An 8,268-nucleotide genomic window follows, 5' to 3' on the forward strand; every position below is an offset into this window, starting at 1 on the left:
GATTTTTATTTAGTCAGTTTCACTCTGACAACTCTAAAAAAAATCCATTGCAAGACAAAAATATTCCAAGAAACAAGAAACGAAGGAGAGTATTTAAAAAAAATAAATAAATAAACATAGACTTGATGGAGTCAGATAAAGGTTATACTTTTATTTTTTTTTAAACATCCTTCTCAGCTTTTGTTTTCCATGAAGTAAATCCAGGGTGTGTTCTGGGCTGTAACATTCTGCATAGTTGGGAGCGTTAGTGGATTTGACAGTTCTCCAAGTGTCCCATGGCTCCGAGTTCAACGAGCACACTTCCAGACACAACAGTGACAGCTGGGAGAGGGATAAATAACAACAGTGTCTCTAGCTCCATTACAAGACAGCAATTCAGACAACAAGCCAGTAGTCTCCGTGCGCAAACACAAGACCTGCGTGGGCAGACGCACGCTCGCATGCATCTGTGCGTTTCCTGCTCACAAGTTCGCTCCTTCACACTTACTGCTTTCGCTGCTGCGAGGGCAACAGATGGAAAAACGAGCGAGGTGAGAAGAAGGGGAAAGCGCCTCAGAAAATAGGAAACGGGCATTGGACTCAGCCCGTTAGCAACCGGCGCTCCTCTGACAGGTGTAACATGTTTACCAAACAAACAAGCGACGCGGATGTCAGAGAAATGAAAATGGTGACCTGAGGTGGCTTGACCTGTGAAAAAGAAGCCCCGGTCTCCAGGCTGGCGTATCTATAAGGACGTTGGGAGGAATTTCAGAGAGATGAGAAGACTGCGTGCCACACCAGGATTGTGAGAGTGTCTCGCAGAATCTGTCTTGAGTTACTCGCCTCAAGCATCCCAGGCAGCTCTGGTTGTTAGCTGAGGCCATCCGGGGTCGCAGGCCCTGATGGGCAGGTTTTGAGCCTCTCACTTTCAGATTCCACTCCGGGGCAACAGGGGAACACGTCTCACATCGCGTTCAAGGCAAAGTAACCACTTGGACGTGTCGAGCCAGACATGAAGACTTCCGTTGGGAGGAAAGGTGGCCTTGACCTCCCAACAAAACCCATTAGGCCACGCCGTCTATCCAGGAGGCGGCTCCTTTAGCAGCTAATTTGTTTATTGAGTACTTAATGTTGTTTCCTCCAGGTCACGCTTCGGTAGATACGACGCAGGTTATTTACATAGCTCCAGTTTGTAAGAGACGCCACACCTGAAGGCACTTAGCAAGAAAAGCTGATGAGATGGATCTAGTCATATAAACCAAGAGGCGTCTAAAATTACTCAAGTTATTGATACTATCAAAGTTAGAGTGTAACTTTTCATTCAGTCAAGAGGTTTGCTTCTTCATTTCTCAAATAGTAATACATGTAAAAGTTAATAGTACTTAAAGTCAGAAGAAACACACTGTAAAAGTAAAGATTGAATCTAAATATGCTGGGTGCATGAATAATATTGGCCATATTTTTATGTTCAAAACAATTTCTGGATAGAAAGGAAAGTTGGTGTACAAAAATAAAAATCAATCAGGTGGGAATGCTTTACATGCTTGTTGATAGTTTATGTTTCACACAGGAAGCTTTGACGTAATTGGCCGGCCAATGAAAACATGACGAAGGTTTGAAGATGTAATCTGATCATTTCCCGCCAACATTATGTACTTTTGCAGCTTTTGTTATTTCACACCTAATTTTTTTCTAGTTAGAAATGGAGTGGTTTGTTGTTTCATTCTGACCAAGCACCAGTTTTTTTATTTGGAGAACCTCGAGTAAAATGTGAAAACTAGATGCCACTCGTGCCACATTTTACTCAAATTTCCTGCTCCAAACGGGAATCAGAACCAAAATAAATGCAAATAAAGAGTAATATAAAATTTGAAAAAAATAAATAAATAAATTAAAAATTAAACATTAATAAACAAGATTTGATCAAAATTAAGTTGTACAAGAGAAGCCCATGTATCTCATGATTAATGAGAACTCCTCAAAGTCTACGGACATGGAACTGTTGATATGTGTTCACGAGAGCTAAACGTAGTTTCAACCTTGGGACAGATTAATGTGAATTTATAATGAATAAAGAGCCCTGCTGCAGGTAAGATAGTAACCACTTGGACTCTTTTTACAGAACCTCACTTTTCCTAAAAGTATCTGTTTAAGGTTGTTTTTCACTGGCTTGTTTTTCTTGTATTCACCGGTGTCATTTAATAACCACAAAAACTGCAAGTTAATTTCTTTGATGCTGTACTGGGTGGAGAAAAGAAAAAAAAAATGAAGCTAAGTACACATATTGTCTAGCCCAAGGCAACAGCCTACCTTTGCAGAAAGGAATGCATTTGCACTAAACCTCATTTATCTTGGCCAGGTTAACCAAGTGCAGCTTCATCCATACGTGGTTGAAAGCAGCAGCTCATTAAAAAGTGGTTTAATGTTTTATTTCTCAGATCTCTCAATAACTTTCAAAATTTCACTAAGTTCTTTCACTTAGCTTGTTTTACTAGTCAGTTTATTTCAAACTCAGTAACTTATTCTGATTAGAAATATGAGGATTTTCCCTACATTAAAACTATGCTAATTGAAAACTTATTTTAATGTGGGTTTGAACGTGACATTTTAGACTACAGTTCATTTTAAGATCACTAAAGTTTAATTGTGGCTTATTTCAGATTTTTTTTAATAGTGATTTTTCATTTATTTATACTCGCTTTATCAATCATCCTTTTCTGCCATGACTTTGTGTTTGTGGTCACTTCGTGGTCGTCCTCCTCTCACTGCGGTAATCGCACTTTTATGTCCCGTCTTAGCCGCCGGTTCTCAACTGTCATGTAAATCTTAAAAGAGCAAAGCAGAGATCTAACTTAGTTGTTCTACCTTCGGGGCTAAACATAATGATCTAGAAAAAAAAAAGAAAAGAAAAGAAAAAAGATCATGCGAGGACAAAAGGTAAATCACTCTCAGTAACACACCCTCCTGTATCCTGCACGCACATCTGAACTGGTGCTAGTTCCTATTCATCCCGAACTGCGGCGTTAAAAGAAAGCAACGGCGCACAGGCGAGGCCACATGCTTCGTCTCCCTCCTGCACTCACAGCAGAAAGATAAAGTAATGGTGGTTGCAGAGTAAAAAAAAAAAAAAAAAAAAAAAAAAAAAAAAATAACTTAAAGAAAAAAAAAAGGTCAAAGCAGTTTCTATGGAAACAAAATAAAAGCACACGCTCAAGCACGGCTGTTGTCGGGTGAGAAACTTCACGAGCATCCATTTATCCGCCTGCTAATCCTGTTTTCTGATCACCTTTTCCACCTTAAAGAGCAGAAACATGAATGAGGCGCTTCGCTCCGGGCCAGAGCCGCTCCGTCAGGGAGACACGGAGACACGGAGACACGTCCTCGTTCTGGGAGGAAACGCGTTAACCCTTTCCCACCCTTGGGTCACGATGACACGTGAAACCAAAGGGTGCCGAACCCGGCCTTATAATTTACCTTGAAGAATCACAGCTGCACAGACTGCTGGGTAACTTCCCGCTTCGTCTTCTGATAGTCGGAGCATTTTGGTTAATTTTCTGTTACTGTTGAATAAACGCACACAAGGGAGACAAATTTCCATCGTGAGATCATTGAAATAAAGGACTAGCTACACTGATTGTTAAAGTTTGGTAGGTGATCAGTTTCTGTTCGAGGCCTGAATATTCAGGGTCACATAAAGATAGCTACAAAATCGGCCTTCTGTCACCAGGATTAAAGGACAAATGTCTCCGCAAGATCTAACGGCGCTCATCCACTCATTTATCTTTCATTGCAGTGATTACTGGAACATTGTCCTCACAGGTTTGCCTAAAAAAAATCAATCCTCCAGCTACAGCTGATCCAGAACGCTGCTGCTGTTCTGACTAAAACCAGTCAAATGGAGCACATCATCCAGTTCTAAAGTCCTTCCACTGGAACCCTGCAGCTCAGAGAATAGACTTTAAAATACTGATGTTGGTTTATAAATCTTTCAATTGTTTAGCACCAAATTATTTTAAAGATCTGCTGTTGTTGCATCAACTTTCCAGACCCTTCATATCTTCTGGTTCTGGTTCTGTTCTGCATCCCCAGAACCAGAAGCAGACATGGAGAAGCAGCATTCAGCTTCTATGCACCACAAATCTGAAAAAAAAAAAAAAAAAAAACTTCTAGAAAACTGCGAAACACTGATTTCCTTTAAAATCCACCTGTTTAGAGTTGCCTTTGACTCATAAAAACTGGAACTCTGATCAACATTTGATGTGTATCAGCTTAATGATTTTGATTTTAGGTCCAACAACTTTTTTCCCCCCTTTTCTCTTTCAGTCTCCTATTTGTCTGTCATTTCAGTTTTTAAAAAATACATAGCAGGAGTTTCACATGTGAAAAACATTTTTAAACAGCTGCCGATCTCAACACCAGAATAAAATTCATCCAAATTGAGCAAAAACACTCAAGAACTGCACCTGAGACTCTTCAGGGCTCAGTTGGCACAATGAAAATGTTCAGATTCATGACAGTTACAGTCAGACAGAACAAGTTCAGCTTGTTTGAAACAGTTGGCAGCAGGATTCGTTTTCTCCTCATCAGGAACATGCAAGCAAGACTTAAACGTACAACCAGATCAAACCACAAGAGCTCCAGAGGGGTTTCCTTCGGGCAGATGAGTCCAAGGTGTCAAATGTATCTGACCATAATGTCAGCAAAAAACAACTGTCTTTGTATGGAGGGGGAGGGCTGATGATCTGGGCTTGTTTTCTAGCCACAGCAACTGGTGGTAATTTAAAGAGAAATTTTTTTTTTCAAACTTTTCATTAAAACCCTTTTTCTTCTCTCCCAAATATGATCTACATAAAAATACATGACTAAAACCGTGATTGAGATTTTTGTCTAATGAAAACAAGATGAAATATTGGCAAAGCCGGTGTAAATGACCCCACGTATTGGAGCAGTTGGACTTGTAAAGAATAGGGGGGCACTGATTGCAGTTTTCTGGCCGATCACCGATTACCGATCTTTTAAAAAGCTTAACCTGCTGATTACGAATTTGGCCGATATCAATTTTTTGGCCTGAAATGTTGCTCAATACAGCAAGAAAGTTGTTGAAGTGGCAACAGTGGGCTCATTGTTGTTAAATGTAAACATGCAGACATAACATGGTGATCCGGTCTGCCAGTCAAACCTTTCTCACCGGAGAGCAAAAGAGGACAATGGTTGATTCTTACACAAGCTGGATAAGATCAGTGGATAAGATCGGCTTCATATGTAAAAATCAGTCGATCTTCGATCTCTTAAAATTTAAGAAATCGGCACCAATAAATCAGCTGGCCGATAAATTGGTGCACCCCTAGTAAAGAACAAGTGAAATGTGTCTGAACAAACTTAAAATTCAGCTCTGACAGTTATTTCTCCATTGGCCAAATAACATATGTGACGTCAGGACCACACAGTCTGTAATGAGTCGACCTCTAAAAATCTCAATCTCTTATGTACAAACACAAACAAGAATAATTCTCAAATCTCCATTTTTTAAATCAATAAATGTTTTTTGTATCATCAAACAGAGTTCATGTTTGGATGAAATTCCAAATTTTCCAGATATCTGGCTGTAAGTGGAAAGGTGAACCTTGAGTCTACAGGATGTTGTCAATGCACATCTTATATCTTATCTTCTAAACTTTTCAGAAAAAGCCAATTATAAACAAGTTTTTTGACATAACATGATTTTAAGCTTGTGCACATTCAGTTGGGTAAAGAGGAAGTCCAGTAGGATGACTTCAGAGCAGGTCCAAAATGGAGACAGGAGAGTGGAATTATGACGCCAGGCATTTCTTAATGAAAAGGTAAAACTTGGAAAATTGATAACGAGGACCGAGGAAGGAGAGCAGGGGATGGAACGAGTGGTGATTAATGAATCCAGAGAGTTAAATATACAGAGTGGAAATGACAAAAGAACCAGTTACAGGTAACTGACTGGAGCTGGGGAAGTGAGCCAATGAGGAGATGACAAAAACTAAGATCGGACCAGAAAGAAGCCTAAACAACAGGAAACACTAAATAAATCCTACATTTAAATCAAGAAAGGACTAAACCACAAAACTAATAAGAGAATAGAAAAAAAGCTAAATGAAAAAGAAAAAAATTCTAAACTTAAATGAGAAATAATTAAACTGACAAAGGGAAAAACTAGGATAGGGGAAGATAATGATGAGAAATCAATTCGAATAAAATCCATAATGATAACTGATCACGACAAAGAAAGGATTTTCCTTGATGATGGAAGAAGCCCTATAAATATTTTCTCTATAAGAACTATATACACTTACTATTTGTGATAACTGCTCAATATGTCATTATAATCTTGTCCTTACTGCATCATACATTCTTCTGAACTTCATTTTCTATGTATTTTAACACTTTATTAATACTTAGTTTGTGTGTACCTACATGCCTCAGTTCCCTGTCACTTTGCTTCCGTTACATCTGGATTTCTGCTCTATTTTAGTCAAATCTGTAGCTAATTTAGAAGACTAAACACCATTTTGATACTGTAGAGCATACAGTTTGATTACAGCTACGGCTTTTGAATCTTTCAAACGTCATTGTGTATGTATGCTGCAGATCATCGCTACGCAGTGGTGAATTCATGATGAGCTGCATCCTTGTGTGGCACGGCAGAGTGGTGAGGACTGCTGAGGAGATCAACAAGACTGCAAAACATCCACAAACCTCCAATCAGGAGGCACGCAAAATGTGAAGTGAAGGATTTCACATTTTTATATACAGCTAGTATATACACTGGCTGTACATACAGGTTCAATTGTACTCTCAGTGCTGACTATGTAGCTGATGCTGTACCTGTTAATATGAAAGTAGATTTTCTGCAGGTTGTTTTTAATGTATAGACAGGTAAGGTTGGGTGATATGGCCTTAAAAGTATTTTGTGTATTTTGTGCTACTATTGTGATAAGTGATAAGAACTATTTATTTCTTTTTTAGGCGCCTGTGGAGCTGTGACTGGGTGACACAGCACTTATAGCTCCACAAACACAAAATAAAGTGGACGACATTATACGCTTCTTTAGGACACCAGTCATAGAAAGAGTGTGATTTGCATCACTAAAACGCAGACAGTAAGTGCATTTAATCTTATTTTCAAATGTATTGATACACTTTTACTGAACTAACAATGGAGAAAAATAGGAAAAATAACAATCCCGACAATGCGGACAGTTTTAGAGGTTATTAGACATAATTAGTTGGAATTTATCACAACAATAAATCAAAATAGTCTCATGACAAGAAATGCACGACGATTAATGATAAAACGACAAATGACAGGTACATCTTCAAAAATGAGAATGTAAAGTTAAACTAGATTGCATATGTGTGTAGTAACACTGTAAATAGCATGAACTGCAGAGTTGTATGATTGAGTTTTTGAAGATGTGTATCTGAGGCACTGAAGATGAGTATTGGACTAAAGTCAGGCACAAAGCATCTTCTCATAGTTTTCGGTTATTGCTGTTCATGTTGCCTGTCAAATAAATTAAAGTGAAACTCATTTCATACACAGCAGATTCATCACAAACTGAATTACTTCAACCTTTTATATCTTGTAACAGATTTGATAAAAATTCAATTCAATTTATACTTTGATTCCAAAAAGAAATGAAATATGACAGATAATGAAGCGTCTCAGAAACTGTTAATCTTACACAAAATGGACTAAAAATATATATATATTTTTCTAAATAGAATTTGTCAGGCTTCAGAAAAGTATGTTCAATATTTGCAGACTCAGAACCCGGTTGGGGCTCCTTCTGCATGTTACTGCATCAATGCGGCGTGGCATGGAGGACATGAGTCTGAAACACTCTACTGAACAGAACAGGAGGAGGCGGTGTGTGTTTTTCACCACGAAACAAGCAAATGATTATGACTATTCTGCATTAAGATCAGAGAACAATGAAAATAATACACAGCATGTTGTTGTAAAATAATTTATTCAGATACATTCCCAATCACAGCTTCATCACTGTACTCCCAAGTGCATTTTGTCATTAGAGTATATATAATAACCATCAAACACACATGTGTAAAACAAAGAAAAATATTAATCAGATCAGATATCATTTTGTTTTCACTAAATACTTCATAAACACCGCTCTGAATTATTTGGTTGCCTTGTAAAGACTTAATCAGCCCTTCTACTGTAGAAATCAACAAACGTAGGCTGGAATGTTAAGATAAACCAGCTGTAACCCAGGAAATAAAATGTTTAATAAAAAA

Source organism: Poecilia formosa, unplaced genomic scaffold (genome assembly GCF_000485575.1).
Source record: "Poecilia formosa unplaced genomic scaffold, Poecilia_formosa-5.1.2 Scaffold279, whole genome shotgun sequence".
Lineage (NCBI taxonomy): Eukaryota > Metazoa > Chordata > Actinopteri > Cyprinodontiformes > Poeciliidae > Poecilia > Poecilia formosa.